The sequence below is a fragment of the Zonotrichia leucophrys genome, chromosome 3, assembly GCF_028769735.1.
Source record: "Zonotrichia leucophrys gambelii isolate GWCS_2022_RI chromosome 3, RI_Zleu_2.0, whole genome shotgun sequence".
Classification (NCBI taxonomy): domain Eukaryota; kingdom Metazoa; phylum Chordata; class Aves; order Passeriformes; family Passerellidae; genus Zonotrichia; species Zonotrichia leucophrys.
The window spans coordinates 44,447,064-44,470,208 of NC_088172.1; the positions used below are offsets into that span (position 1 = coordinate 44,447,064).

At 39.1% G+C, this 23,145-nt stretch overlaps 1 protein-coding gene and 1 long non-coding RNA gene across 3 annotated transcripts in view; both read left to right on the forward strand.

Annotated features, from left to right (window-relative positions):
• Positions 1-23,145, forward strand: part of NKAIN2 (sodium/potassium transporting ATPase interacting 2) — a 525,151-nt gene that overhangs the window by 19,613 nt on the left and 482,393 nt on the right. The window lies entirely within an intron of this gene.
• The window catches only part of LOC135444841 (uncharacterized), a 29,312-nt gene continuing 20,325 nt past the window's right edge, over positions 14,159-23,145 (forward strand). The window contains exon 1 of the long non-coding RNA XR_010439311.1: positions 14,159-14,277. This is a non-coding gene — a long non-coding RNA (uncharacterized LOC135444841). The remainder of the gene's footprint in view (positions 14,278-23,145) is intronic.

The following is a 23,145-nucleotide window of genomic DNA, read 5'->3' on the forward strand; positions in this document are numbered from 1 at the left end:
CTGAGGTAGAAAAAGGACGTGTTTTATTTCTTGACTGCCCATCTGATTGCTTTGTTTTAATCTTACTGACGGACAAAAAAAGGGAAAAACCCAAAACACCACTAACACCACAAGTAAAGCCCCAAACTCTTACAGTTGAGAGGTATCTCTTGATGACGTACAGTCTTCCTAAGTACAGTCTGGTACTGTCAGATGGGTGTTGTGCTTTCTGGTCTTATCAATGGTCAGTGATCTTCATGTTTCCTGTGTCTTAGTCCAGGCAAGTGTGCTTTCAGCAGACCAGTTCTGAGTTTGTGAAGGCAACACTCAAGTTTTTGAAAGCTGCCTTTGTTTTCAGTCACTCAAATTTGCTAAAATTTAAATACAAAATGGACACCTGAATGGCTTTCTGACAGCTTTGAAAGTCTTAGTTTATGGAGTCTCTATTGCAATTGCCAGTCCATGAAGCCTGACAAGTGATTAAAGGGAATTATTGGTAGCCACCATTATGGTTTTGTTTTTGTTGGCAAAAACATTAGTGTAGTAGCTTTGCTGTCTTGCCTCAGTTTTTCATCCAAACTACCAGTAATAAAAAGTATGATTACTTCATTGGAAATGTGCTACTTGCTATAATTCCTGTAATCACATCTATTTTATTTTCTTTTCCTTGTCTTAGTTTTATTTCTCTTATTATACAAATAAAAATTAATCAGAAGATGATGTTTGCCAATTGTAAAACTTAGGCTGCTTATAACTTTGGCAAACACCTCAATCAGGGATCTTTTCCAGTTTTGTTTTGTTTGTTTTTTTTTACTTCCCATTGCTCATCTATATTAGCATTTTTAAATATTGTCAAAAAAAAAGAAGAAATGTGGCAAAAACCATTTTCCTTGCTACTTTTAATTTCTTCCTTTTTTTTTTCTATACCATCTCCCAATAAAATTTTGAAACATACATACCTATCTGACTTTCTTTTCTATATGAAGGGATTAAATATTATGTTAAATATAATTTGTAGAAACAGATGGGTAATTACATGCGTGATAGATGCTATCTCAGTATCTTTAAAATATATCCTTATAGGATTGTTTACTCATGTACAAGTTATTCTCTCTTTAAGGAACACTGATAAGTCATAATTTATGGATGCCAGTTGCCCACCAAAGTATCTCTATCACTCTCCCTCCTTTCCTGGACAGGGGAGAGGAAATATAACAAAAGGCTTGTCAGCTGAGATTAGGACAGGATGACATCACTCACCAGTTACGTTCATGAGCGAAATAGACTGGCTTGGGGAAATTAGTTCAATTTATTATCAATCAAATCAGAGTAGGATAAGGAGAAATAAAAAGCAAATCCTAAAAACACTCTTTTCCCCAGCCATTCCTTCTTCCAAGACCGACAAATTCTGTTCTACCTCCCTCCCTCTTGTGGCACAGCAGGACAGGGAATGGTGGCTGCATTTAGCTCATCACACATTGTCTCTGCTGCTCCTTCTTCTACAGGGAGATGACTCTTCACTCTTCCCCTGCTCCAGCCTGAGGTCCCTCCCATGGGAGGCAGTCCTCCACCAACTTCTCCAACATAAATCCTTCCCATGGGCTGCAGTTCTTCACAAGCTGTGCCAGTGGGTCCCTTCTGTGGGGTGCAGTCCTTCAGGGCCTCAGGCCCCCTGCTCCAGTGGGGATGTTCCATGGGGCCACAAGTCCTTCCAGCAAGCCTGCTCTGTTGTGGGCTCCTCTCTCCATGGGTCCGCAAGGCCTGGCAAGAGCCTCTTCCAGGGTTTTCCACAGTCACAGCCTCCTCTGGGCACTGCTGGGGTCCTCCAGGGAGTGCTGCACTCCAGGGACTGCCCTGCTCTGCTGCCCCAGGGACCTCCATGGGCTGCAGGGGCACAGCTGCTTCACCAGAGCTTGCACCATGGGCTGCAGAGAATCTCTGCTCTGGTGCTTGGAGCACCTCCTTCCTCTTCTTCACAGAGCTTGGGTCTGCAGAGTTGTTGGCCTCACATATTCTCTCTCTCTCTAGTCAAAATTGCTCAGGTTTTGGTTTTTATTATTTTTCCCCTTCTTAAGTATAGTAACCACCCCTGTTATTGATAACTGGTTGGAAAGCAAAAGTATCCTTTGCCCTTCATGTTGCCTTATCTTTTACAGCCTACTACATGAAAGGTTTGTGGCAAACAATAAACTACAATCAACTATTAAGAACTTGCTCTTGTAGATTTGAAAATTGTCTTAAGCTCTGTAGTTTGCTGCCAGTGATGCCTGCTGAGAGATGGAAGTTCAGATGATAGCAGTCTTGAAAACAGAGTTGAGAAGGTGACTTGGCTTTGAAGTGGTCATCCTTCAACTAAAGGTTGAGGGAACAAGTCACCATGCCTGTTCATTTTAGAAATCTCTTCCCATGGGCCAGCTTGTTATCTCTAAGCTCTATGACAGTATAAAATGGCTTTGTTTTTCTACCATCTATGTGTTGTTGTAACTGACATGTAGAATTTAACTTCTCAGGGCCAGTCTAGAAAAGTGTGAGTTTCTGTTGCTCACAAACACTGTCGCTCTTGTTGTGTATGTATACTCTTACAGTGCATTGCATCCTCAGACTCTTTTGCAATGCTAATCTAACTCATTACAATATTTAAAGGACAGCCACCTCTCTGCATTTCATATGAACTGAAAATCTGAAGTTGCCACATTGATTAAGCTGTAATAAATAATTGTACTGAAGTACAGTGTCAATTGATTTCTAAATGCAAAATAGTTGTCTAAGAATTTTTTTCTTCAACATTATTTTTAAGGCACAGAAATAAATATTGTTGGAATGATCAAAGTGAATCACCCATGTTTTCCAGTTGAAACAAGTATTTTGAAATGCTCATTGCTAAGCTATATGTGAATTTGGTCTGGTGTATTAATTTTCGAAAAATATACAGACATGTTAATCAAGATCAACAGTGATCAAATCTATAGCTATTCTGGTAGTGAAACACAGTCTGGGTTAACACCTTTATTTTGGGCTAATAAATCTATTTCAAGAAAACTCTCAGAGGGTAGTGTTCAGATTTTAATTAAAGATAAAAATTGCAATTGGTAGCATTAATTTTAATAGGTATATTTTTTCCCACCACCTAATGCATATCTAAACGTATGCTTAGCTTCAAATATTTTCAGTGTTTCATTTATTCCTTGACTTTGACCTAGAAATTGTAGCACATACTATAAAAGTTATAATTGATTAATATTCTATTCTTTTCAATTACAACTCTTCTTTAAATAGTACTCAGATATTCTTGCCAAATTGTTATATACTCTTCTTAAAATATTTACTTTTTCTCAATGATTAAAGTGATATTCAGGAAAAACTTACTTCTAAATTACATTTCTTACTTTAAAAATGGCAGAATACAGAGGACAAAAAAGAAACAAAAAGTGAATCCTCAAGTTTGCTCTTCTATTGAAGGTAATTTCAAATTTATCATTAACAAGTCCTCAATTATGAAAAAAAATTAGATTTTTTAAATTACTTTTATTTTTCCTAGCAAGATTCTGACTTGAAAAGGTAGCCAGAACTTTTGATACACAGGGATACAAGAATAAAGAGACTTCTGAAGCAATAATCCAGAATTCTGTCCAATTATTTTGGCTCTCTTTTTTTTCTAAAGGTAATCCACCTACTTTTAGGATGTTTTAAATATGTGCTAAGAACTGTGCAATCGTATTATTAAAGACAATATCATCATGCATGTCTTAATGGTATATCATAATCTCCATTATGATACATATCATAATCTCCACAACACTACATATTGTGCACTGACTACTGACATGAAATTCCTCCATTTCAAACCCTGTTAGCTGTTAGTGGGGTGTGCAGAGTCTGTTGTGTGCTGTTTGTCCTGCCTCATGTCACTCATTAGTCCTGTCCAATGCCTGCAGAGTGCTCTGTGGTTGGGTTCCACAGCTGTGTGCTGGCAGCTGAGGAGCACTGGAACATGCAAGATGTAGGGTTTCATTGATTCTGGGTCATGCAAAGATGTCCATCCCAAGCCAAGCGATGCTTCCTGTGAAACATGGAGCTTGAACTCTGGAGCTTCTTCACATTTCTCACACAAGTAAGTCTTCACCATTTCACCTGCTCTCACAGGCATTTAAGAATCCTTTTGTCAAAATGTCCTACCTCCAGAAACAGCTGCTTGAAATAGCAAGTTCTTGCCACGGATGACATGCTCTGTTCATTCTTCTGGCTATCATATGATCTGCTATTAGTAACCTTATAACTTCTCATATGAACCGAGGGGTTTAGTGGAAACTTGGGATGGGAAAGAAAGCTTCCATTTCCTGGATTGGCTTTAATATTAGTTATGATTTCAATTTCCTGAGTTTTCAGCATCTTCAGGGTCCAGAACAGTGCTCAGTGTATTGCAAACACACTGAAGGACAGCAGGACTCAACACCAGCCTCCCAGCGTCTCCTGTGACATCATGAGACTTACAGCATCCATACCGTGTATCCTGCCTCATACTGCACCAAATGTCTCCCTCCTTCATCTCTCTGTGCTGCGCAGGGTGTCATTTTCCCCTTCCCACTTCTGTACTAGGTTTGTCCACGTCCCATCTGTTGTATCCTTGCAACCCACCTACTCTTAACTCACTCGCTTTCCTAATTTGGCCCCCTTAAAATAAAGAGGCAAAGAGCTCTGCTCCAGTATATGGTTCAGTGTTAGAAGTGATAAACTATGATGTCTCTCTCTCTCCTAGTATCAATTTAGTCTATCTGGACACACCATCTGAGCCCTTTTTCATACCTTGCTGTATCTGTTCTTCGTTTTCTACTTTCATCATTCCCACCCACCATGATCCTTCCCATTCTTCCAAGTCTCCTTCTTCATTTCAGTCCTGCCTCATTTTTCTTCTTACAGCCTTTTTTCTTCCCTGTTCCTTGTTCTGCTTTGTGGGTGTCAGGCTGCCTCTTCCTTCATTTGGTATCATTTGGCATGACTGAAAGCAAGTTAAAACAACATTTTATTGCATTGACACAGAAAAAAACCCAAGTGGATTGAAGTCAGGTGGTGCTATCATCTGTCAGCCTCTTCTGGATATTGCTCTTCTACCTCAGAGACACATTTGAAGCAGCTCCTGATACTCATTGTACGTAGGCACATCAGGTGGGATGTGTGTTTTAAAGATTCTGGTATCGTTTCAAGTGAGGTCTGACATCCTCCCTAGATTACCAGCTCATGTATAGAAGAAAGATGTGGCCAGTGGAGCAGAAACCATGTCAGGAGTCCAACTTTTCCTCATAAATCAACAGCCTTGGAGTGAAAAATGTCTGATGTCTAACCTGATAATGCTGTTGTAAATGAAGAAGGTTTGACTGGGGAGACCAATGGTGATTTAGAAGCAAGAGTAATTTCTCATGTGTACTTGTAATCTCTGGCATGTGATTTTGTTCAGTTTATGAGATGTGGTTCTTCAAAATATGAAACAAACATGAACTTAAGCTGTTAAACTTCTAATTGCATAATTAATTTTTGGAGAAAAATGTAATTGTTGGAATGTATTTTCATCTGACTTTACAAACTGTTAGGCAACATTCCAGTCCACATTTTGAAATAAAGATTACTTTGTCACTTTCTAAATAAGACAAATGTAAATTTTTAAAGAGTGTATATCAAATTCTGGTAGTTCCTGCATTCCTGACAGAGTGATTAATAAAATCACTGTGTGATGTTACATCACGCAGTCTTGGATAACATCTTTTGGAAGAGTACTTCATACTTACTCAAATTGAAAATACCTCTGTGTGCCTTAATGCACATTTTATTCAGAGAACTTTATACTGTTTGTTCTATTCATTCTTGACTGCAAAAACCTCTGGTTACACTAAAAAAATAGGAATAGCACTGGATTTTCTAACATACTGGCAGTGAGGCCAACAGGATCTGTTAATGAATGGGAGTGATAGCCATAGCAAGTACTTGTTGTGGTTCCTGGCTGTTTCCAGCTCAGAGGGGGGAAGTGCTTAAATGCTCCTGAGGCCAAGGGAAGTCACAAGGGATGTGTCCATAGTGGGGGTGAGCCGTATGCAATGGGGTCCCCATCTAGCTGGTGCTTCTCTGATATTGGTGGAATTAAGGTTGATTCATGAAGCAGTTACTGAGTTCCTGAGGGTGCTGTTGCTGAAACGTTCCTGACATTGCCTGGGGTACCCCCCAATAGCACAGCAGATACACAAAGGCAGTTCAGTCTCTGTTAAAGTGATTGGTTTGAATTCTGGGTGAAGAACATCCTGAGTCCAGAATTTTATCAACAGGCCCAAAGTCTGTAGTCACGGTTCCTTCCATGAGCCACTTAGGGATTTAAGCAGCTATGGAATTACAGAGCAATGGCCACAGGCAATACTGCAGCTGTCATGCTACCTGAATATCATGAATTCATTAATCACAAAGTTTGTCATAATGTGATTGTCCCTGATCTGGGGATGTGTAGTTGCCTGTAAGATTGTCAGGACTGCACTTTGACTCCCCGTGGAAATAGTTTTTATTTACTGTATAATTAATTGGTAGGTTAAACAACTGAATAATACAAGGCCTGACATTAAGTTTGATGCTGGTTTTCTGGCAGCCCTTCAGGGCAATGCTCTTCCTCTGAGTCTTCCTAGAATAATTAAATATCATTAATCCTTTGAAGGACTTCCCAGGTAGGAAGGAAAGGAAAGAGAACAGTGGGAGCAGGGAAGATGCAGGAGAAACAGAGCAGAGTGAGAGTCCTTGTGTGGGAGAAAGGGGAAAGTGGGAACAGGATAGGGACAGTATTTGGGGCAGCTGGAGGTGGTTAACACAGGTCTTTCACAAGTAGCTGAGAGCAGCTGAAGATTACAAGTGATTCAAAAGCACAAGTTCTGGTGTCAGCTGGTGTATTATCATATACTCTATATATTTAAAAACACAACCCTTTGTCTTTCTGGTACCCTTTTTTGGTAGATATAATTGTAATCATTAGAAAAGTGTTTTAGGAGGATGAATGACCATGTTTTTAGAAGTGGTCGTTGCTTTCTAAAAGCTCAATTTTAAATGTATGACTTGAAATATACCAGGATGTAATTTCATTGGGATTTATAGCCACAGTTCTGTTTGCTGTACATTTTAGATGCAACAGTTGATTTTAAACCACAGATTTACTTGGTGAGATCCATGAACTTGTTGTTCCCTTGCAAAAATACTGGCCTTCAAAAATGAACTTCCAGTCCCCATACGATGGAATTAGGAAAAAACAGTAGTTTTTGAATGAATGCAATATGTGGATTTTATTAAATTCTGAAAGAAAGTAAAAGAAATATAGTGCAAGAGGAGCATATGATGGTAATTTGCATCACTGAAAGTTTGTTCTACCGGAATTTACAAATTGATTATGAGACTGTAGTTTATAGAAATTAAAAAGCATTTTGTAGCTTGCTTACAAAGTAAGTTAAGAATAACATCTTTGCAGTTTTCATTGAGAGTCATTGACAATAACAAGAGTAGAAATTTACTCCTCTCTGAATGTCTGTGTAATTCAGGCTTTTTTCCCTCTCAGCAGGGATGAAAAGGAAGGCAATGGGTGGTACAGGATGTGTTAAATTAAGAATTTAAAAATACAGAAGTGAGTGTAGAATGGACCTTAGGGCAACAATCAGAAAGCATTCAAAGAACAAGTCTGTTGATGAGTTTATATCTGAAAGGTTGGTATTTGTAGACAGATAGATTATATGAGGGATCTGATACTGGAGCTCATGGATTTACACTAGGTAATTTGTAGCACAGAGGGCTTGCTATTCCTTTGGGGGTCTGTTTTGCTGCTGTTCTCCAATGCTACCTCTGATCATTTACAGTGAATATTATTGGCAACATGTGGCAATCCTGACAAGGGTCTGGTTATAATTTTATGATAATGTGTGTTTTGTGTAGCTTGCTGTTGTCATCCTTCATATGTCTGTTTAAAGTGCCTGATTTTTGCTGCGAGCGTAAGTGCTCGGAGCTAAATTGGGGCTGACTGCTGCTGCTGCTGAGGGTGGGAGGGCTACAGAGCAGAATGTTGCTGCTTTTGACCTGAACACGTGCTGAGCATGATCTCCTCAGGGAGCCACAGCTAGAGGTCTGTGGTGCCCCGAGCCCAGAATGCCACAACTCTGGCATACATGTCTTTGTGCCTTGCTGGGTGTGATCCAGAGTAGGGGGCAGAAGAACCCTTTACTGCATCTTGCTTTTTTCACTTTGTTACCTTCTTTTCGCTGCTCTGATGGAACATCAGTGAAATGCTCTACCATTTATTTACAATGCTGTGTGTATTCATTAGATGTGCAGAATAAAGTAGATATACAGTGAGTCTGCAGGGAAGAAAAGTAATCAGGGAATCAATAGCTGGAGAAGCGCTGCTATTAGGCTGTCAGCTGTTCTCAGCAGAGTATGGCAAAGCAAACTTCAGCCAAGTGACCTAGAAAGAGGGATGCTTTATCAAGGAGTCAGCCTGCTTCTCGGGCGATAAAGTATTGCAAGTGAACGGTCAGTGGCTGTGTTGCTGACCTGTGTGCTCGCCTGCCCTGTTGCAGATTCTGCTCCTGCCCTGCCTCTGCTAAAAAAAAAACCACACAAGCTCTTACAGCTCAGATGTACAGGAAAGAAGTTATTTCACTGGCACAATTTTTATTTAAGTTGGCCTTTTCCATATCTTTCTATACAACCATTGAGGCTGTTGCTAGTGTGCCAGCAGGTAGGCTGAGGCTGCAGTCTGCTGTGCTGACCAGGGTTGTAGCTGTCTGATTCACTGAGGTATCTTGACTGTCTGTACCCTTCTGCTACCTTCCTTACATGCCATATGCTCTTTGCTTCATTTACTATCATATATTGTGTTTTCATTATGCTGGGTCCTGAGATCTAACATGGATTTTACACACTGCAAAAACACTGCTACTGCCAGGCTCTTCCTTATATTGGAGTTGATGTAATCATCTCTCTGTCTAAAACTAAATTTTCAAAGCAACACTGTAGTATTTAATGCTTTGAAATTAGGCTGCTTTCAAAGCTCTTATGTCATACATTATGCCACTAGTACTGAAACATTGCTGGCACTAAAAATGGGAAGGAAAATATTTCAGGTATCTTTTTCAGGATATGGATTCTCCTAATTCATCCCTTCTGTTGGTTTTCAAGCACAGTAGCAATTCTTAGATCATTCAGAAATTCAGACATGGGGCTTATTCTGGCAGGAGAACATGCTTTTCACAGAATAAGACATTACCAGTCAAAATGCTTTGATGATGTAAGAATTGGAGCCTGCTTTGTCCCCAGCCTACTGGCTGGTGCTCTCAGGATCTCAGTGGCACCTGCAGTCTTCTGAACACATGCATTCTTTTCCAAAATACATTATTGTGTTCAAAAATACACAAATGCTGCGCCACACTATTTTCTACTGACTTGCTTTGAGTAGTAGGCATGGTTTATCTTGAATGCTCCAGAAGCCTGCTTGAAGGATTATAATGCAATTAATTAACTAAAAGGAGTATCATGATGAGTAAAGAACAAGATGTTGCATGTGCATCTCCTAGCCTCTTAATGTGGACAATCTGAGTATTCATTTAATGTATTTTTTTCCTTGGTATTTCATTTTCCCTATTTTCCACCTGCCTCCAGAAAGCTCATAATTGAGAAACATAATGAGGCCCACATGTTCATCAGTACTACTGAAGATGCATGATTTATAGCAGGAGAAAGATGTTAAGCTAAGTGCAGAGCAACTGCTACTGGTCACCTGAGTTTTGTAGACACATCATCAATGGTACAAAGGGACTCAGAATTCACTTTAATGCTTTTCAAGTAGCACTTGAACAGTAGGAAAACCAACTGGTGAAACATTTTTGCTCTGTAAAACAAGAGTGTAAGCAATAGTGTAATGCACATATATTGATGTATAGATGCATTGAAACACGTATCTGTGGGCATGTGGATCTGGGAAGTTCCAATATCAAAGCAAATCAAAAGGGACAGAATAAATTTTGACATGAAACCATTGCACATTGCTTTCTTTGGTTCTGCAGAACCTGGCTTATTATTTCTGCTCTGACTGGTTAGTGATAACTTTTTGCCAGATTGCATATGTCAGACCTTCAACCCAGGCTCTTTGATCAGCTTATGATGATATTTTCCTCCTCCCCACCTACCCTTATGGTTCTGGATATCAGTGAGTCTGTAATATTTTCCTTTTAAATTTGACATTTGAGCATTTTCACATTGACAGTTTGTTTTTATGTTGCAAGAATGGATGTTTTTGCCCCCCTTTTTGACTTTTTGGTTTTTTTAATTACCACCCCTGACTAGCCTAGCCAGCTTGTTTCCAGCAGATTTGTTCCTTATCTGCCAAGATAGTGGCAATCAAAAGTGTGCAGAACTTCTCTGTACAAACTGGATTATTATTACATCAAGCTCTAGCTTTCTGTTTTATAAAATATTTCCTTCCATAGCTGATTTACTTCCACAGCCTTTTGCTTCCTTCCCTCCCTCCCTCTGCATTCCCAGTGGTGTTTGTGGGACAGACAGGCTTGCTGGGGAAAAAAAACAATCCTGTCCTTCATCGCCCTTTTAAATTAATTCTCTCTTGTCTGCAAATGACTGAAGCAAAGAGTACTTATATTAAAATCTGTAGCCCTGTGGATTCTGATGATTTTAGAAGTCTGTTCAATGTACAATCCTGGGAAACCATCATATCATCCTACTGGGCATCAACCTTTTACAGATTTGTTTACTATTTTTCAGAGAGGAAACTTAGACAAGGATCAAGTGAAATCATCAGAAAGTTGGTGATCTCTTCATTAATACACTTAAAGCCTTTGGGCTGGCCTACACAGTTATTTGTTCTACTCATGTGTTTGCAATTTCAGAGACGTTTTGTGAAATTTTCTAAACAAGGAAGCTGATATTACTAATATGTTGGGGTTTTGTTCAATTTGGTTGCTTGGTTGGTTTGTTTGTTTATTTGTTTTTTATGGAAGCTTTTAGCTCCGTAGTAGAATGTCACCTGTTTTATTAGCTTCTGGTAAAATAACTGCAAATATCTGTTTTTCAGTCTCTCTTAATCTTTATATATTCTTCCTTTGGTTCGTGACTCTGATGTGTAAATGTTTGATTTTCATGTAGTTGTCAGGCACTTGTCCTTTTAAATTATTTTAAAACTGTATTTCCATGTTATCTTTTCCAGATATTTATTTAAACTCTTATTCCAGCAGAATTTCACATTGTCTTACCTGAAGCCAGATAGCATGTTTTGGGGTTGTTTAGGGGTTTTGCTGATTTGCTTGGTTTTGGGGGCAGGTCAGATTATTGGCTTTTGTGCTCTTACTGCTGTTTGTGATGATACTCCTATCACTGGACTAAAATAAAATCTTTAAGCAGGCTTACAGTGGAAGCATTTTTTGTTGTCATCTGTCCTCATGTACTACAGACAGGAAGAGATGTTATGATTTGTTCTGTTTTCTCTTTGCAAAGAGACACCGCAATGAAGGATTACATTCAGGGTAATATCAATTTCCTGGTTGTTTTGTAACAAGATTAAGGGAAGGGGTGAGGGAAGGCCAATCTACCTACTCCAACTAATGACTATCTCATACCCACCATTAGTGGAAAAGAGCATAACATGGACAGCAGTGATTGAGCAGAGCAGCAAACTCTGGTGACCAGTATTGTTGCGAAAGTTTTAAACTTTTGGAGAATTCCCCCATGAAGAAGACGAAAGGCAAATGATTTTTCCCATAATATGAAACTTATGGTGTAGGAAGTTGTTCTGCCACTCAGTGTTTTGCTGAGTGGCAGAACAATTTTCATTTTGGTTGTTTACCCCTTCAGTGCCGTGGCAGAGGATCATGTGCATGACTCCCATGGATTGGGATTTGCAGGGGCTCAGAAGCTGCTGTGATGCTGTCCCCTGGTCCAGACCCTTATGTGTGACCTGGTCACCCAAAAGCAGAGCTGCACAAAGAAGCTGACTTACCCCAAGGTGCCATTTGTACCTCACAGAAAAGCAGAGATGTGGCAACAGCGATAAGGGTTATCCACATCTTACAAACTATTTCCTTTGGCTCCCTGAGGTGTAAGGTCTGACTGTTATCTCCTGCCTGGGTAACTATTTTGGTATGAGTCTTGGAGGCAAGGGGCTTGGAGCCCCTTCTTAAATGTGTATCATAGCTGCAACATTTGATTCTGTCATTTTCCCCTAAGTGCAACTTTTCAAAAGGCATGATTTTTTGATCAGACCAGCCAATTGCCAGAAATAAAGCAGATCAACACCTTAGTTTTCTGTCCTTAATTAAAATAAAATCCTCAGACTCTGAGTGATTTCAAACATCAATAACAAAGGAGTCAGAAAAATTAATTACGAAGAAGGGCATGCATAGAGTAAGATGGGAGACGGATTGTGTGCATATGTATTAGTTTTGGTTAGTTTTTTTTTTTTCTCCTTAATGGAGGTAATAAAGAGGCTAAGATGAAGTTTAGTAGCTGATAGGATGAGTGAGGAAAAAGGAAGTTTGGATTTTGTCACAGGCATTTTAGATTGAGATTTAGGGAAAAGGTGTCTGACAAGTTACAAAATGGTAGCATCTCAGTGTAATATGGTCGATAATTTAAACATATACATTTAAAAGTTCTGATCCATAATAATGTTTAAATATGAAAATGTGAAGTTTGGCACTTTCTCCCTGTTAGATTTTCCTCTTGAGGGATTATGTTTTAGAAAGCAAAGGTGTAATTATAATATAAATTTATTATGCCAGTTTCCATACTTAAATTATTTGTCATTCCAAAGTAAATGGCTATCACAGAGAATTCTGTATTGAATTCATATGTTTTAGCTTTAATTAAACTTTTGTTATGTTTTTCTTTCAACTTTTGATTGTGGTAATTTATAATTTATCTGCTCTATGATAATCCAAGAGATAATCCACTTAGAATAATATTCTTAATTAAACATGGATGGATGGATGGATGGATGGATGGATGGATGGATGGATGGATGGATGGATGGTGCTTTCTTACTTCTCAGTGAAATCACCTATAGGATATGTCTGAAATGCAGATGACTTTATCTAAAACACAGCTAAACATAATTTAACTGATGAAGTTACTAGTTACTCCTAACATCTGTGAAAATAATCTCCCTCGAGGTTGTTTTAATGTCAGCTTGCTATTTGGGGTAATTGTGAACATGTGATTATCATCGTATATTATGTAGTATGAGAAAGCAAGGACAAGGTATACAAGGTCAATTGAGTTGATAGCCTGAAATTATTTGCTATTCAATTTTGTTTTGTCACTTTCTTTATTCATATATTTTACAGTTTATATAAATAATCCATGTCTGTGTTTCCTTTGGCTTGGTATTCCAGAGAGAAAAAGAGAACATAAAATCTTTGTATGAGAGGAATAATTTTCTTTTCCAGAGGAAAGTAACTTGATTAAAGTATATAACAGAGAAAAGCCAATTTTCTGAAAAGACTATAGTCTCTTGCAAATGGCCCATAGGTATTCTACTTCTGTTTAGTATGAAAAGTATAAATTCTTGGTCTGGTTTTGGGTGTGTGCACATCCAAAGTTCACTGAACTTTGGATCCAGCACAAAATGGTGGAAATAGTCTGTGTTAGCCATCTAAAAGAATGATTCTTCATCTAATATGTGTGCAAATCTAGAGGCGTGGTGTTACTGATGGTGGAAGAATACACATAAAACTCTTTGCTTAATAGCATGAATTGCACCTGGGATGGGGCAGCCCTGGTTGTGTGTAAAGACTGGGGAATGAGATGCTGGAAAGGGACCTGGGGGTCCTGGTCAATGGCAAGTTGAACATGATCCAGCAGTGCCCTGGCAGCCAGGAAGGTCAAGATTGTCCTGGGGTGCATCAGGCATAGCACTGCAGCTGGGCAAGGTAGGGGATTGTCGTGCTCTGCACTGGTGTGGCCTCAGCTTGAATATTTTATTTTTGGCACCACAGTATAAGAAGCATATAAACCTACGAGAGAGTATCCAAAGGAGGGCAACAAAGGGGAATGTGGGGGGATATAATGTAAGAAAATAAAGATAGTGCAGAAGGTAATCTCACCCCTGAGGAGTTGCAGCTGTACCAATCACCAAGGGTTAGGAACAGGCCTGCCCTTAACAGCCCACAGCTGTGTCCAATGAGGAAAAGTGCTATGAAAGAGTGGGGTAGCTGCGTAGAGAGGGAGGTGGAATTTGTTGGTTGTGCAGTGAGGAGTTGTGTATGGGAAATCACCAAGAAGGTATGGAACTTTTGCAGTAAGATGGCAACAGGTGAAGCTGTGTGAGGACTGACAGAGGTCACTTGGTCTATTCAGCCTGGGGAAGAGGAGGCTGAGGGGAGACTTCATTGCAGTTGCAACTTCCTTGTGAGGGAAAGAGGTGGGGCAGGTACTGATCTCTCCTCTGTACTGACCAGTGACAGGACCCAAGGAAATGGCTTGAAGATGTGTCGGGAAGGTTTAGATTGAATATTTGAAAAATGTTTTTTTTCCCAGAAGGTGGTTGAGCACTGGAATGGGCTCTCCAGGGAGGTGCTTACAGCACAAAGCCTGACAGAGGTCAAGAGTTTGGACAGCACTCTCAGGCACATGGTGTGATTATTGGCGATGGTGCTGTGCTGGGCTAAGAGTTGGATTTGATGATCCTTGTGGGTCCCTTCCAACTCAAAACATTTGATGATTCTATGAATAAGAGCATCACCTTATTGATAGTCAAACTACTTTCTGAAATAACTATAATAAGCCAAAGTATAAAACCTTTTTTGTGTGCTGCTTCTAGCCTTCCTGTGCTGTGACTGTTGAATTTTATGTAGTTCTGACTTGAAAAGCAATTTTCTGAAAATTACATAACAAAGTTCCATTTTGTATTATCTTTTTGCCTCTCTTAAGTGCACACTTTATGAGTAAAGCAGTATTATTTTTTTAATGCATCTTTAACTATCTACCAGCATATCTGGGACTGAGGACTCAGATTCTGACCACTAGTTTATATTACTAGAAGATTTTCCAGGTGAATCATGTTCAGGGCCTTTATATTTGCAACAGGTCAGAGCTAGCAAGCTGTCCTATTGACTCAAGAATGAAAAGCTACAGTTTGTGCTGTGTGTATTAGCTTGGGAGGTTTCATGGGACCAAAGTGCAGTTTTCATTTTTGTATTGGTTGACTACATACTGCACTAGTGCATGTGATATGTAATACTATGCTTCACCTTGGTGCTGCAGTGGTATTTCTTTAACGGTCCCCAGTGGAGAGCTGTGGCCTGCCTTATGGCCAGTTTGCTGCCAAAAATTGGGCTGGGGTCATTGGAACTGATTCCTGCCTGAAAAGGCATCAAGGAACATGAAGCTATTGGTAGAATGATTGGGCTGGAGGAGCACAATCACTAGCACAGTAAAGAGACTGTGGAAAATGGTAGGATGATGAGAAAGCACAAAGACAGATGTGTTTCCAGAATTCATGGGGCTGAACTGTGGTGCAGACTGCAGTTTGTTGCTAGAGAGAGTGGTCATGATGCTGGCTACTGAAGCAGAATGGACCTGTTGAGTAAGGACAACTTTCTCTCAATCAGTTTTTAAAGGTATTGAAATGCTGACCTGCTACTGATTTCACTGAGTTAAATGCTTAAATAACACATCTCTATTATTTAACGCATATTGATGTCTTTGCTGTCTTGTGTGCTACTGTTATCTGCAAAGGCATCTAAACAGTGGGAAGAACTGTGCAAATAAAGATACACTGAAAGAGAATATCCTCATTCATTATAAAAATGACCTTTGGAAAATACATGATGCATTGAAAAAATTGCTGTCAAGGTAATATGACCTACTACACCCATGCTAAACACCAATTTAAACAGATATTCTGGTTAAATTCCATTTTAATACCAGGATGAATTTTATTCCTACCTCTCCTGTGTATTTGTCAAGCAGGGATGTACGACTGACAGTACTACTCAATGGCAGAGAATTTTGTTGTTAAGCATCAGTGTCCTGGCTAGAATTCTACGTTCTCCATCAGTCTTTGTTTTCAGGTTATTATAGATTATCTGAGGTTGTTGCAGGGTTCTGTTATTTAATGGCATATGGTAATTATGACCCAATATCTGATGTGATGGTAGGCAGATGCATTTGTGTTGTGTGCTAAACATCACTACTGCCTGACTGTCGGCATCTGGAATGCAAATGTTGCTATTCCATGTCTTAAATTAATATGAAGCTATCCTAAATAGATGTTCATTTGAATGTCCTTACTTTAATTGGTCTTCATAGACTTCTGTCAAAGTTATTAAGGCTATTGTAATGTTGCAGAGGAGCAGTCGGTTGAATGCAGTGCTTGTAACCTGTGACTGTAATTGTGTTCCTAAGCAATTTCCAAAGATGTATCGTGTTGGAAGTTTAGGTAGAAGTGTACTATGATCACCAAAGTACCTGAATTATTGTAATGCCAAATGATCCATAATTTAATAATGAATTGTTGGGAAGGAAAAAGTGGAGAAATCTGTTTTTTTTAGTCATATGAAGATTAAAATGAGCTCTCCCCAGTATGTGTGGTAGTCTTTGCAAGTTAAAAGGATGTTTTTGATCCCAAACCACAGTTGTTCTAGAAGCATTCACTCATGTTTTCTTCAGGATTTTTATGTGCCCTTATAAAACATGAAATGTTCTCCTAATCTGGCAAACAGGCTTTTGTTGTTGTTTTACAACTATGAAAAATGATTGCTTGATTAGAATACAAAATATGAAGAAAGGAACAGAAATGCTGTTTATTTATATTTAATATAGAAATTATTTTTAACTGAATAGTCTGTCACTTTTACACCATTCATTGTACAAGCATATATAAGAAGCATTTTGTCTGACACAAGTTGTTTGCAAATACTTTGAAGGCATGTGAGTGATGAGTATCAACTCTAAATTGTTTATCTGCTCTATACGTCTTCAACATATGAAAAATACATGGTCAGTCCCATTATTAATGGATGGTGTTCTTTTTTTTTTACTCTGTGTTTTATCCATGGACCACTGTATCAAGCTAATACAATTTCAGTTTCAGGCCATATTCTGTCTATATGATACAGTCTCCTAAATCCTCAAATTCAAATTTCTATGTAAGGCAGGGATTAAGCAGGCTGGTTTTGCAGCCAAAGTTTCTGTTTGACCAAGGTAGAGCAGCTGTAGCTCTGGACACGGAAATGTGCTTCACAGACAGGGGAATGAGTCCAAGACACAGGTCTCCAAAAATACAAACATTGGGGTTCCCAGCTGACTTAGCTAAAAGCATCAAGCTATTTAATTCTTTACCATTTGGCACATCTGAAATGCAGAATGTATTTAACTTAAAATATTAGACTTTAATATTTAAAATATTCAACTGACATCTTAAAATGTCATCACTGCATATAAACACAGACTGTAACTGTGATTTTTTTTTTTAAGTCTGTTTGTTCTGTAGCTGGTAGTCCTTAGTGGCTGTAAAGGAGTTATAATCATGTAAAAAATTTGATTAAGGATTTTTTTTTTGAAACTACATGCACTTTTTTAGATTGCCCATAATGGCTCCAGTGTGTAAACATGTAATTATGGAGTTTTCTTAAATGCTTGCTATTTACTCAATAGGCCGTGAGGGCTACAGAAGAAGCTCTTTATTGCTTTGCAGATCATTGAACTTATAGACTGCATAATAGCTCCTTTGAAGCCAACATGTGCTGTTTTAATGTGGGTGCTGTGTGGAGTCCACATGCCCACATCTCATTTTAAAGAAAGAATAGTAAAATGATCTTTTCTTAATAGAAAAAGCAGTTGCTTCACACTATGGAAGGCTTCAAATGTTGTTTTGGATTACAGAAACCCTTACTGATTTCGGCAGATAGGATTTGGGTTTTTGTTAGGTATTTTATGTTGGTTTTTTTTTTTTCAGGCTGTATGATCCAGTGCAACATTTTGCAGCTAAATATGGCTAACTGAATATATAGCTTCATGAAAGAAAAGATTTACATGATTTAACATTTGGAACATGAATAAAGCCCTGCAGAGAGACCTTGACAAAGTAGAGGGCTGGGCAATCACCAACCATGTGAAGCTTAACAAGGGCCAAGTGCTGGATTCTGCCCTTGGGATGGCACAACCTGAGTTGTGTGCACACAGCCTGGGGAATGAGAGGTTGAAGAGCAGCCCCATGTAAAGGGACCTGGGGGGACTGGTCAATGGCAAGTAGAACATGAGTCAGCAGTGCCCTGGCATCCAGGAAGGCCAAGCATCTCCTAGAGGGCATCAGGCACAGCATTGCCAGCCAGGCAAGGGAGGGGATTGTCCTGCTCTGCTCTGCACTGGGGCGACTTCTTCTAAATTTTTGTATGCGATTTTGGGAGCCACAATATGAAAAAAAGACATTAAGCTATTGGAGAGTGTCCAAGGGAGGGTCATGAAGCTGTTGAAGGGTCTAGAGGAGAAGCCTTATGAGGAGTGGCTGAGGACACTCTTCAGCTTGGAGAAGAGGAGACTGAGGGGAGACCTCATTATGGTCTTCAACATTCTCATGAGGGGAAGCAGAGGCCAGGTGCCAATTTCTTCAGTCCCATGACCAGTGACAGGACTTGAGGAAATGGTGTGAAGCTGAGGTGGGGAGACTTAGGTTGGATATCAAGAAAAGGTTCTTCACCCAAAGGGTGGCTGGGCACTGCAGCAGAATCCCCAGGGAAGTAGTTACAGCACCAAGCCTGACAGAGTTCAACAAGCTTTTGCACACTGCTCTCAGGCACTCTTGGAATGTCCCGTGCAGAGCCAGGAGTCGGACTGTGATGATCCTTGTGGGTCCCTTCAATCTCAGCATATTCTATAATTTTATGATAAGCTTTAGGAATCTGGCGCTATTAGGCTTTCAAGTGCTGGTAGGGAAAAGTTGCGGAGCTGCGGATCAGAAAGGACAGGAATGGTTTTGGGAGGGAGTCTGTCTTGCTTGCAGTTACTGGTAATAGTCAACACTGTCTTCTGTTGAACTTCCCAGTTGCAGTCCTGGACCTGATCACTCAGGTGCCTGACATGCAAACCACTAGGACTGTGTTCTTAATAAGCCTCTTTCACCTCTTTCTAGGCCAGAGGTGAACAGGGAGATGGCAGGTCCAATTTTCTGCATTAATAGGGGAGGGAAGTGCTGTGTAGATATGCAGAAAAAGCTGAGCATCAAGAAGGACCATGTTTGAGGCACTTGCCGAAGTGGAGGGTGAATCTAGCTGCAGTCCATGATGGGGAAGAAAATAATCTGACAGGTGGTGTGGAGACAAGAATGAAATGTTTTGTTAGCTCTTCAGAAGTCACAGTATGGTTACTGTGTTATAAAATGTGTCAGCAAATAGAAGTTAGTTTAAAGAAGTTATTTCTCCCGTAAAAAGGGGAGAAAATGCACAATATTCTGAGGACCTCAGAAGTACTCCTGAGCAGTGTGGGAGCAGAAGATCAAAGCTTCCATTTTCATCATTTCATTTGACTTCTCTTACATTTAATTAGCTAAATCCAGATGTACAAGAAATTATGTCTGAAGAATAAAAGTAATAAAAATTCTGAATCTTGCCAGACTAATGAGCTAAAAAACAGTATCTATTCTGGTGACTGAGAAGAGGGTATTGTTCTGTTCTTTAATAAGAGCTTATGTCTACCAAGTACCTGAAAGCAAAATCAAACTCCATCACAAACCAAATCTTTTTGCAAGGGAAAAGAGATAGGTAATTTTAGTGAGGGTATTGCAAATATCTGAATTTCATGTGCAAGTTCAAAGAAAAATGTTTCTCACAAATGAAGAATGGATGAATTTGGAGAGTTACTGTGGCTAAATAAGAAAGCTAGCATTCAAGTAGGAGAATTTAATTAAGAGTTCTTGAACTGCAACAATCTGTTAAGATATTTGAGATGAGTGTGTTGCATTTGAAGAGTTTGTTGTAATTTCAGTGTGGATGTCAAAGTTATATACAACACCATCAATTGGGAATAACAACACTGTCAGACTTTATGTATGCCTTTCATTTTGTTTTTACGATGTAGTGTAATGATGTTTCGTTAGTTGACTAATTTGTTGATGTTCCATTGTATACAAAAGGACCATTAGATGCACCAACATAAAAACCTTTTCTATCAGTCATTCACAGAAGAGTTTATTAGAAGGCAACATTGTAAATATCTGATTGGTTCCTGATCCAGTTTGTAGTTTGTTACTAGTGGCACTAATGGGTGTTGACTTGGTAGAGATAAATAATGTTCTGTCTCTTCTCAGCCCTTGAACAGGCCTTTTCCAGAACCAACAAATCAGCCACAGGCTGTGCTGATTTTACCTTTATTGAAATTGTTGCATTGCATCAGGCCCTTACAGTCTAGAGCGTTACAGAATTACCCTCTTTAAAAATATGTAACATGATCATCAATGCAAAAAATAAAAAGAAAATAAATAAAAGAAGACAGATCCTCCTGTATTCGGGTTTCCCCCCCTATAATGAAATGAAAGTCATTGAAAGTGAAAGAGGTAAACAAAAATGACATTTTAGTTATCAGAATTCTAACTCTATAGCTCATAGGGACAAATGGGTAGACAAATTCTTATCTTTTAAGATGATACCTTCATTCAGAAAAGCATTGTTAAAAAGATTTTGTGAAGAGAGAATAGAGAAAAACCAAAATATCCCTTTCCCTAGGAAGTGGCTTGTGAAATAGGGCTGCATATTTTAAGATGACCCACTAAAATAAAATTGCTTACAGGTGCAATCGAGGATGAAAAAGCAAATTGTTCTTTGGAGGTGTCTGTCCAGTTCAGGCTTCTGTCTTACATTGAAATGAATTGTCCACAGGATAGACCTATTTGTTTCCACTCACCATAGGCAGCATGGAATTTCTAGTTCAGATGTAACCAAATTATTTATAGGGTTTTCAAGTCAGATGACATGGTTTTCACCATGACTTTGTTAACTGTGAAAGCCCTTGTGAGTCACTTTCATTCATTTTATATTGAATGTATTGCTCAGAAATCTCCGTAATCTTGTGCACAGCAACTTTTAGAAGTTAATTCTATTGCTCTTTGTAAGCCAAACAAAGAAAGTCATTGTGTGTTCAGTATGAAGCCTACTGTGTCAAAGTAAGCAACATTTCAAAATGCCTCTCAGTCGAACTCACATCAGTAGAAAGTGCATGGAAAACCTTTCATCCTAGCAACGTACATTTTGCTAATCTGTTGTTCATTCCAACACTGATTCTTCTTTCAACTGCATGGATAAAAATCATACTCTGTACCCTATGTCCCGACTCTGTTAATCCCCTATTGTTTTGTAAACACCTCCAGTAAAAGAGATCAAGTTGTATTTCCAGTATCACTTAAATCAATTCCGCTTTAGAATGGCTGTTTGAGGATTCTCTTTTAAAAAACAGAACAAAAAAATAACATGTGCAGAAAGCTCAAAGTCCTCCGGCTGCACCTACTTTCAAAATACTTTTGTTTGTATACTCTTGTAGTGTATGAAAACACCAAAACTACCTCTAAATTCTTCAGTTATGGAGTTTTGTGTCATTTTATGAAATGAATATTTTTTTTGCAGCGGGAAAAAAAAAAACTTCTCTTAGACATAATCTTTGCTATCTATAGCTTTAGAAGTAGACAGATGAAATGCCCTTTGCAGTGCACATCATAAAATAATGTCACAGGGAAGGTTCATCAATCAGGGAAGGCGGTGGCCTGGAAAGTGCCAGGTCATTGGACAGCACTCCAGCTGGGGCTGGAGCTCTCCTTGGAGCAAGTGGTCATCCTAGGCCACAGGGAACTGCAGGAGAATGTTGGAAATTTGTAGGTAGAGCTGCATATGCTGAGAGTGGGGTGATTCAGTGAGACAGACTGACATGGTGGGGAGAGGGACTGTCATTAGCATACCAAATGGTCAGAGCTGTGTGAGCTAGAGACATTATTGACATTGCTGCTTGCTGTTCATACATTCCCCTGTCTCTACTCTGTGTCTGTTCATCTGTTCCTTTCTTACGTAGTCAAGTGGAGAATGGATTGGAAGAAGTAGTTGAGGAGGGTCAGTAATTTCACAGAATTGAGTTTCAGCATCACAATGAGTCACTACATTTTATAGAAGTGAAATCTGAAGAAATTTTTTTGTTTGGACTGTGCACTAAGATTTCCTGAGATGATTGTGTTTCTGTTCTGCCACAAGCCCAAACTTGTGGACTTAGTATAATGCAGAGTAGTTTGTGTTCATTCTTATTTTACTTTAAGAATTACTGATCATTACTTTATTCTTTCTCTGATTCATCCTTGCCTTTTCAGACCTATTGATTTTGAAAATGGCAGCCTGCTGCTGAGCTCCAGCCATACATCAGATTTGTTTCGCCATGTTCATGAATTACAATCGTATGACTCACCGAGAACTGCCAAGGAGATAATTGAATCAAGTCACCATTAGCTTCTGGAGTATAATTCTCATCAGCACATATTGGCAGTTTTATGAACTTTCTTAAAATGCAAGACAAAGAAATCTGAACCTGTTCACAAAATACTGAGATTAAACCCAGTCCCCAGTAAATTAAAAACAAAAAAAAAATTAATCAGCATCTTCACATGCTTTGAGAGTCTTGAGGGAAAAGACATGAAGTATGGATTGATTAAAAAGGAGAAAGAACTGGGCTTCCAGTCATGCCTGGAAGGCATTTTGGAGTTGCCATTAATGGTGTCAGTGTATCTCAGGGTTACCTGCAAAATGCAATTTTCTACACTGGGGAAAAAAAATAGTGATTAAGACTATTGTAGAAAGAGTTTGTTAGTCCCTTCTCTGAGTACTTGGCTAGGAGTGAAAAAGGGAGAGATTTGCAAAGTGTTACTTTATAACCCAGACTATATGAGTGAATGGTTGTGAATTCCTGCTATGTATCCAGCAGCACTGACCAGGTAATAAGTTGTGGCTTGGGAGTATCAGCAATAAATCCGTACAGACCTTTTCTGTCAAAATGGTTTTTCAGAAAAGAACTTTTCTTTTCCTGACAAAAACCTTTGTCATAATTACAGTTTTGGTGAAATTTGTGTAGTGAACCATATATGAGCGCCCATACTGTCTTACCAAGATGCATCTTCCTGGGATA